The sequence below is a fragment of the Dermacentor variabilis genome, chromosome 3 (genome assembly GCF_050947875.1).
Source record: "Dermacentor variabilis isolate Ectoservices chromosome 3, ASM5094787v1, whole genome shotgun sequence".
NCBI classification, from domain to species: Eukaryota; Metazoa; Arthropoda; class Arachnida; order Ixodida; family Ixodidae; genus Dermacentor; species Dermacentor variabilis.
The window spans coordinates 154,535,420-154,543,595 of record NC_134570.1 but is presented as its reverse complement, the minus strand read 5'-3'; positions in this window follow the sequence as shown (position 1 = coordinate 154,543,595).

The window sequence follows — 8,176 nt, the reverse complement described above, 5'->3', positions numbered from 1 at the left end:
CACACTTCATCTTTATTATAAAATTTTATTTGCAAATACTAAGTATGGAATGTACGCACAGAATACCATACTGGCTCACCTGTCAAAGCTTATTAGTTGCCACACCTCTCACGGATGTCTAAAATTAGGATCACCAGAGATATGGCACTGCTACCGCCATATTGAATAAGTCAGTGAATCTATCAGCGTCGTATATGAAGTACAGGGTAACTCCTAGGCTGAGGATTTCAGAAAAAATACATCGCCTTCTCCTTGAATAAATACGGCAAGTGGACACTTCTCGCAAACAGAAGAGTACCAGCATAAAAAGACCTGTAGCCTGTATGCTTATTTCACTAAATAATGTTAAACTGCCCAACATAATCATGTTTCTGATTGTATTTTTAAGCACCTATCAGATCAGCTGCAGGAAAACCTTTGAATTGTATTTAATAGTTAAATGTTATTAGGTTAAAACTTAAATTTATTAATTACGATAACCTATCAGAAGAAATAGTCACACGTGACTTTCTCAGACTGTTTGTTATTCTTTCTAAGCTTCTCCCCAGCGTGTCTGAGCCACGCTTTTACAACGTCCTCAACTTCACTTCTTTTTACAGTTTCATATGTGCACTTAACACTTTCTGCAACAATAAGGAGATATCTGTAGTTATCTTGACAGTCAGTCATGGCATAAAAGAGAGCAGGATCGTAACAGAAAGGGTAACAAAAAATTAGTTGGTTGCAGTTTAGCTTACACAATTTCATGCTGTATATTAGCTGTCAATGAAAATATTCCAGGATATACATTTAATGCAGTTATGTTACTTATCTGGCCATGATGGGAGGCAAAGGTTTATGAGCAAGCCAGTGATGAACTAATTTATATAACAAGAGCAAATAGTGTCGGCTTAAGAGTTGTGAGTGAGTGAGTGAGTGAAAACTTTTGAGTCTTTCAAGAGTTTCGCGGTTACGCGGTCTCCGTCGTCTTCATCTTCTTGGCGCTGGCGACTTGAGACTTCTCTTCAGCAAGGGTGGGCCCCTATTCCAAGGCTCCACTGAGTCGTGCTGCATCGCTCGCGTGCTGCACTAGGGCCCTTTGGGCCGTGAGCTCGCCACTGGTGAGCCGACTCTCCCATTGCTCCGCACTCAGGTGTTCGTGTTTGTGGAATGCTTTGTTGCGTTCGCACTCCCAGGTGATGTGGTAGAGTGTAGGTTTGGCACCGCACCAAGGGCAGGTGGCCCTGTATAGTGTCGGAAACATCTTATTGAGCACGTGTAAGTTGGGGAAGGAGTTTGTTTGTAGTCTGCGCCAGCTGGTCGCTTCCTCCTTTGTGAGGTCTTTGTGTGGTGGCGGATATCTAATTCTAGTTCCTCTATGTAAGTTCAGGGTCTCTGCGTATCCCCCCTCGCAAGCCTTTTCCTTCTCGGCGGAGGTGGCTCCGCTGAGTATTCTGAGGGCAGTTTTGCTGATTCTGATTCTGGTGTAATTCCTGCACACCTCTTTTGAGTCCGTCAGTATGTTGAGAGATCGGCCTGTTCAATAACCTTCCGCTGCCGCCAGCGCTACGGCAATCTCCTCGGCCTCCGCTGTGCCAGCGACCTTTGCCGTGGCATACGTGATCGGGTTTCTTTCCTTGTTAACCACTACCGTCGCGGCCACGCGTTCTCTTCCGTGTGGATATTCGGCAGCGTCCGTGTATACTGTATTGTCCAGCTGGGATAGCGTTCTGTCAACGTATTCGGCCCTAGCTTTTCGCCTGTTTTCGTGTAGGTTGGGATCCATATTTTTTGGCAGCGGTCCCACATTAATGGTTTTCCTGAGGTGGTCCGGTACGTCCGCGTATCTGTCTGTCAGTCCTCTCGTATCCCGACCCAACCTCCTCAGGAGTGCTCGTCCCGTAGGGGTGCCTCTGAGTCTCGCGGTTTGCGTACCCAGCAGAGCCTCGGCGAGCTCGCTGAAGGTGTTGCTGATGCCCAGCTGGAGCAACTTCTCGTTCGACGTGTTTCTCGGTAGACGTAGAGCCGTCTTGTACGCCTTCTTGAGGATGGTGTCTGCTTGCTCTCTTTCTGCCTTGGTCGTCACGTGGTACGGCAGGGTGTACGTGACTCGGCTGACAATTAGGCTGTTGACTAGGTTGAGAGTGTCTTCTTCTTTCATTCCGTGTTTCATTCCATGTTTCAGACATGCGGCTAGATACCACACATGGCCTTTGAAGGTGTTGTGTGCACCCAATGTAGCCCTCCTGATTATTTTATTAGCCAACAGGTAGCACTTGTTCAATTTGTATTATGCATGATGCACCTATGTGGTTCTTCACAAAAAGTGGCTCAATGGTACATGTGCTCTCTTTAATGTGAGCTCATTTGGTATTCAAGCAATGTGCACATGCAGTTCTTGTCGAGACAAAATTGTAAAAGATGATTATAAGTCAATATCAGAAGTACTCCTTAAAGGTGTCAGGCGTTGAAGGGCCTTAGAAAACTATCCTGGTGCACCAGAGCAACCTGCTGAAAGCTACACTATGTGTGTAGTTTAAGGCTAGAAGTCGATTTCCCTGCAGAGTGAAGGGGAAGAAACTTGCCAAAAGCAGAAACAGGATACTGAAAAAAGATGTTTGTGGTAACTGACATAAGTGCAGTCGTGGATATACAGTATACAGTGTCTACCAGGTAACACTTGAAAGACAACTGAAAATTGAATTACATAATAAGCAAGTGTACTTACTATATATCAAGTCGCAGGGTGTCAACGACAAGAACTTCTTTCCTTTTGTCCAAGCCAACTATATTGCACAGCCACTTCCTGGGTCATGAGGGCTTCAAGAATGCGGCGCGTAGACAAACTAACATTTCTTCCTCCTAAAGCAGCGAGTTCCCGTACCTGCAATTTACAAGGTTACAGGAATATCAACAGTTCAGAGAACACTAAGCAATTTTTTATAGCAGGTGAATTTTCAAGCCACCCACTGAGTGAAAGGGAGTTTCAGGCTGCAGTGCAAGGTTCAGTAAAACATTATTGCAGATTTTAGAGCATAAAGAATCCTAAACAAGATTCACATCTTATACCAAACATACTACAAGCTTCTAGCATGGAACTATGTTTTCACCGGTGTTTTATACCTCAGAGGTCAGCGCTTAGTATCTCACAAAAAAGTTCAATGCAATTCCGAATGACAGGCAAAGTAGTAGTCTTGTTTTATTTCATTTATGCACTTAGACACTACAATGGCACTGCAAAAACCTTTAACATCATTGCTATACCCTCTTCAGTCCCACTGTCCACACCCATGGACAGCTTTCATCCTTCTCATAAGTAAACCGGAAGTGATAGGCTAATATATTTGGTGTAATGGAAAACCGAGTATAGGTGGCAGCATATGTCAAGCGTGTAATCCTTTTGTCGCAACCAGCTTTTCAGAAGATTGAAACTTTGTACATCATGTACTGCTGCACCATTAATGACAAAAAATATGAATGTGCAGTACATTTTAAATATAAGTAGATATGTAGTCTAACAACTACGCAGTCGCATGTAGAAGCTTTCTAGTGGTAATTCCACTAGAAAGCTGTAGAAATCGGCTCATTGTCCACGTACATGGTGTTGCTGATGAGTCATTGCTCCCACCATGTGTTCAAGGAAATAGCCATTTTCAGGTTTGCAAGAGACCAGTTGGCATAAATACTGACTTTGAAAGGTACTGTGTTATGTTGGATCTGAGGAATATACAAGTACACTGTTCACAAAATTAGTCCTTTAAGATATAGCTATTATACATTACGTTTTGTTTTTTAAGCGCAGGAACCTAGGTACATTTCACGCTTGTATATTTTCATTATTTATTCCCCGTGATGTTATGTAATGATATGTAACCCCCTATGTAATGCCTGTAAAAGGGCCTTTAGGGTACATGAAAAAAAATGTTTTTCTACCTGGAATTAAGAACTGCAGCGCACATAAAACCTTCTACATATACTACAAGCAAGGATACTTGCTTATTTCATACACAGAAACCTGGAAAAGGTTACCGTGAGATATGTCAGTCAACCTCACGCTTATCAAATTCGTGTATAACAATACTCCACAAAAAACGCTTACCAACTTTGACTTCATGGCAGTACTTTCTGAGAGGCCTTGATCAAACAGTTCAAACTCCGTGATGTCACAACATGTTTTTTTTTCTAACGAATCTGCTTCAGGCTGCAGTTGTTGGTCACAAAGCTTTGCTTTTATTACGTCTAGTTGGCTTCCCAGGTGCTCGACTCTCAAGATTACTGTTTGTAAAAGCCTGATGACCTGCTTAACGCCTGAAATTCACAAAGAAAATGTGAGAGGACACTCTGGCTGATCAGTTTATATTCGTGCAGTTTCCAGGTTTAGTTTGGTTTGTTTAGTCTGATGCATTCCTTCATTGATAAACAAATAACTAGCTCGTAGCCAACTGTCAAAATCAGAGTTGACTGGTGTGGAACTTAAGCACGGTATAGTCACCCACCCTTCATTCTTGCCAAACCTACAAGAACATCAATAAAAAAATAGAATTTAATAAGCTTCTTTAATGCCCCTTTGCTATATTGAGTTCATTTGTTGGGCTCTGGGAACCCAAAAACATTGCTCTGCCAAGCATTCTGTCCACCTTTAGTCAAAACCTGCACAGTGGTGGCACTACATCTATAAGCTATGTGAAGAACAGTGTGAAAAGGTAGCACAGACGAGTTTTTTTTCATAGGGAAATCCGCTTAAATTTGCCAAACTATTTTCCTTACAGAAATGCAGTAAATATTTGAATCAGGAATTGCCATGCTACCAATTATAATGGCAACATGTGTAAAAACAGGTGGTACTGAATTGTTAAACTGGCAGTGCCAATCATGTTTCGTGTTAACATCATGAAAAATGAGGAAAAGCTCTAATGTTACATCGGTGTCACATGACCACTTCTTATTGACTTCAGCCCGATCTTGATATAAATTCTCAACCACAATGGACTCCCTCCCACAATGTTGCAGGAAGGAGCCAATCACAAAAGCCAATCACAACCAAGAAATTCGGTAATGATAGAAAGTGTGCCGTGCAACACTACTATTACAACACACAATGTTGTCCAAAACATTTCTGGTTATTGCACAGTTCCTCTGCCCAAAGTAAACCAAAAGGGAGCAAACTTCCTGCTTGCGCATCTGGTCGATATTGCGACTTTACCGCATCAAACGAAAATATGTTGACGTTCATACACTAGTCAATAAGCAGCAGTCAACAAGTTAACAGAGTACCCAAATGGTGATCTAGGCCATAGTAACATTAATCCGAGCCCCAAAGAGCCACTGGCTCCCTCAAGAGGAAGCTTAGCTCGAAGGCTCCTATCTAAATACCTGGGAAAGGAGAAATCCATTTCCTCCGCAACCACTGCACCAAATTTGATGAGGTTTGTTACATCGAAAAGAAAAAAGGATCTAGTGACTGTTGAGAATTTTTATTTATGTCGTCAATTTGTTACATGAAGATTGGCAAAAATCGCAAATTCTTAGAAATGAAACTATGTTTTTGTAACTCAGCAATAAAAATGATATCGCAGTTCTGTAAATTGAACCTAATAGTCCATCTAAAGTGGACAAAGTTTCTAAGCAACAAATTCATACATTTACACACGGATAGCAATGATGAACATCTAGAAAAATAATCTATTGATGTAGCTCAAAAGTTTCCTTAAAGGTTTTGCAGGGCCTTCCTAGTGCATCTAGTCCATGGTTTGCATCAGTGTCTTGCTTACAATTGCTCCGTTTACTCTGAATGCATGACTCTAGACACCTTGGAAGATTGCTCAATCCTCTAACACATGAAACCTCTGGCTTAATATGAATTCTTAAATGCTTACCATCATCTGGAATAGGTGCAACAGACTGACTTGAATGCCACTTCTCATTGTTGCACCGTGAATTTCCTATTTGGCTTGCTTCTTTGCACGACAAAAAAAAAAGAAAAATACAAAATCATGTTCACCAGCAGGCCTTTAAGGTGTGTTACTGCTGAGTAGTGCTTCTGAAAGGAAGCCAGTTCTGTTACAAGACAACGTTTAGAAATTAACCTTTGCACATTTTTGGCTACAACTTCAAGAGGTTCTGTGCGAAAGCAGGAAACAGACAATGCTAGATTACATACTTTTCAGCAAAGAGTGAGTTGGGAACGATCTTTTATTGCCTGATGATTCTTGCCTTGCATCTTGTTCCCCTCCAGACTCAACCTCACCCTCAGATTCTGAAGTCTCGCTAGCACACATTTGTGTACATTGCACTGCGCCTTGATCACCTAAAAAAGGAGAGGAAACACACCGACTCATGTGAATGGCTGACAAGCATCAAATAATGTAGCAAGCAAATCATAAGGAAAATCAGTAAAGATAACTTATTCGATCATCATCAAGAAAGTACACAAAGTACAAGAGCTCTGTTTTTGCGCCTAAGACTAAAAAATGTAACTGGGGTTTTGCATGCTACATCTGTGACGTGGTTTTGGAGCACACCGTAGCGAGGGATTCCAAGTTAATGTTGACAACATGGCACTCTTATGATGCACCAGAAAGCCACCGAAGCCAGGGTGAAACCTGTGACCTTATGCTGAGCAGCACAATGCTACAGCCACTGAGCTACCATGACGGTTTGTCTCTAACACTGACTGATAGGTTTTAGTGTTCTAAAGAAACTGGAAGTGCCAAAGCAAAGGGCTCTTGTAAACCAAAAAAGTCAGTGTCCAGAAATAAGACACTGGCTGACAATCCTCAGTCAATCTTGTCTGAATTTTACTTTGTACATCAACATGCACAGCCGTTAAAATGCCATTAGCAACTGCGTTATGTTCCACTTTTGCAACAACAGCTTCAAGTACAAGCCATTGTGAAAACATGCCCTGTCAATTATTTATATGCTCCATCCTATGTTGACTGTTTTTCTATAACATGCTATGCTACCAGTAGATTTTTAAAGATTATTGCGCCATTGCCAGACATCATCTTGGAGCAGTTCCATCTCAATATTCAATTTTTTGCAATGGCAGCATTCTAAACATGCATTCATTAAATTATGAAAAGCCACAGGCTTACTGCAAACATTGTGATCATTAGCCCTAGATGCTGATGCATGGGATGATTGCTTGCGAATACGTCTCTCATCCCTCTTCTGTGCTTCTAAATTTGAAAAGACGACATTGAAAGGATTCGAGAAACAGGCTACAATTTCGTCAGTGTACCAACCACATGCAATGTGATTTCAAAGCTCAGATGTCGCCAGTTTCTAGTGAAGGCACAGAGATTCATTTTACAGAGCAGTATAAAAATTTATAATGTAGAGGCGAATTTTCAAAATGGCAGGTCACTGCCCACCTGCCAGGGAAACCCACATGTGTTTTCTTTGTAGGTGCAGGCCTACACTGCATATTGGGAAAAATTATGTCGCATAGAAAAATTAATGCGAAGAATATAGTGAAGAAAGCTTGCTAGTGTGAAAAACAAATTGTAAATATACCTTTCATCACAGAGGGCGGTGGAAGTGGTAGTCGCTGCACACTTTCCGGACTTGAACTAAGCGCTCTTCGTTGCTTTCTTCTTTTGCCCCGTCCCAGGTCCACTTCACTCCCCAAGTCTGACCCATCTTCAGCTTGCTTGAGCTTTTGTCCCGCTGCATCATATGTTCCTAAGGAAAGTGAAAAATAATAATCAGCATAAATCCAAGCATTGCCCCAATTATCCGACTGAATGTACTTTTAGATATGTTTTCTAATAAGGTGAAGAGACCTAGAGTTACCAAGTAACCTTCAACAAATTGTTGCGCCAGTGCGTATATGAGCTTTGATTTCTGAATGAAAAAGTTATTGTCACCTAGTAAGCATGTAAAAGCTACAGTTGTGCCACCAAAGAAAATCTTTCTAAAGTTACTTTTTATTTCAGAGATGTACGTGCACATTGTAATTTTAAGTACATTGCCAACATGAACATGGTTACTATGTTATCAGACATGCTACAAAAGAATTAGAAGAGAAATATAAAACTGACTGAATGTGTTTATGGGCCCACATGTCATGACTTGCCAGTTGGAGGATGGAGAGGCTCCACATTTTGCTAAATACGAAACATTCTTCGAATCCTGTGGCCACAAGCAGACATCACCATGCAGCCACTTGGTATGTACAAGAGCCACACAGTTG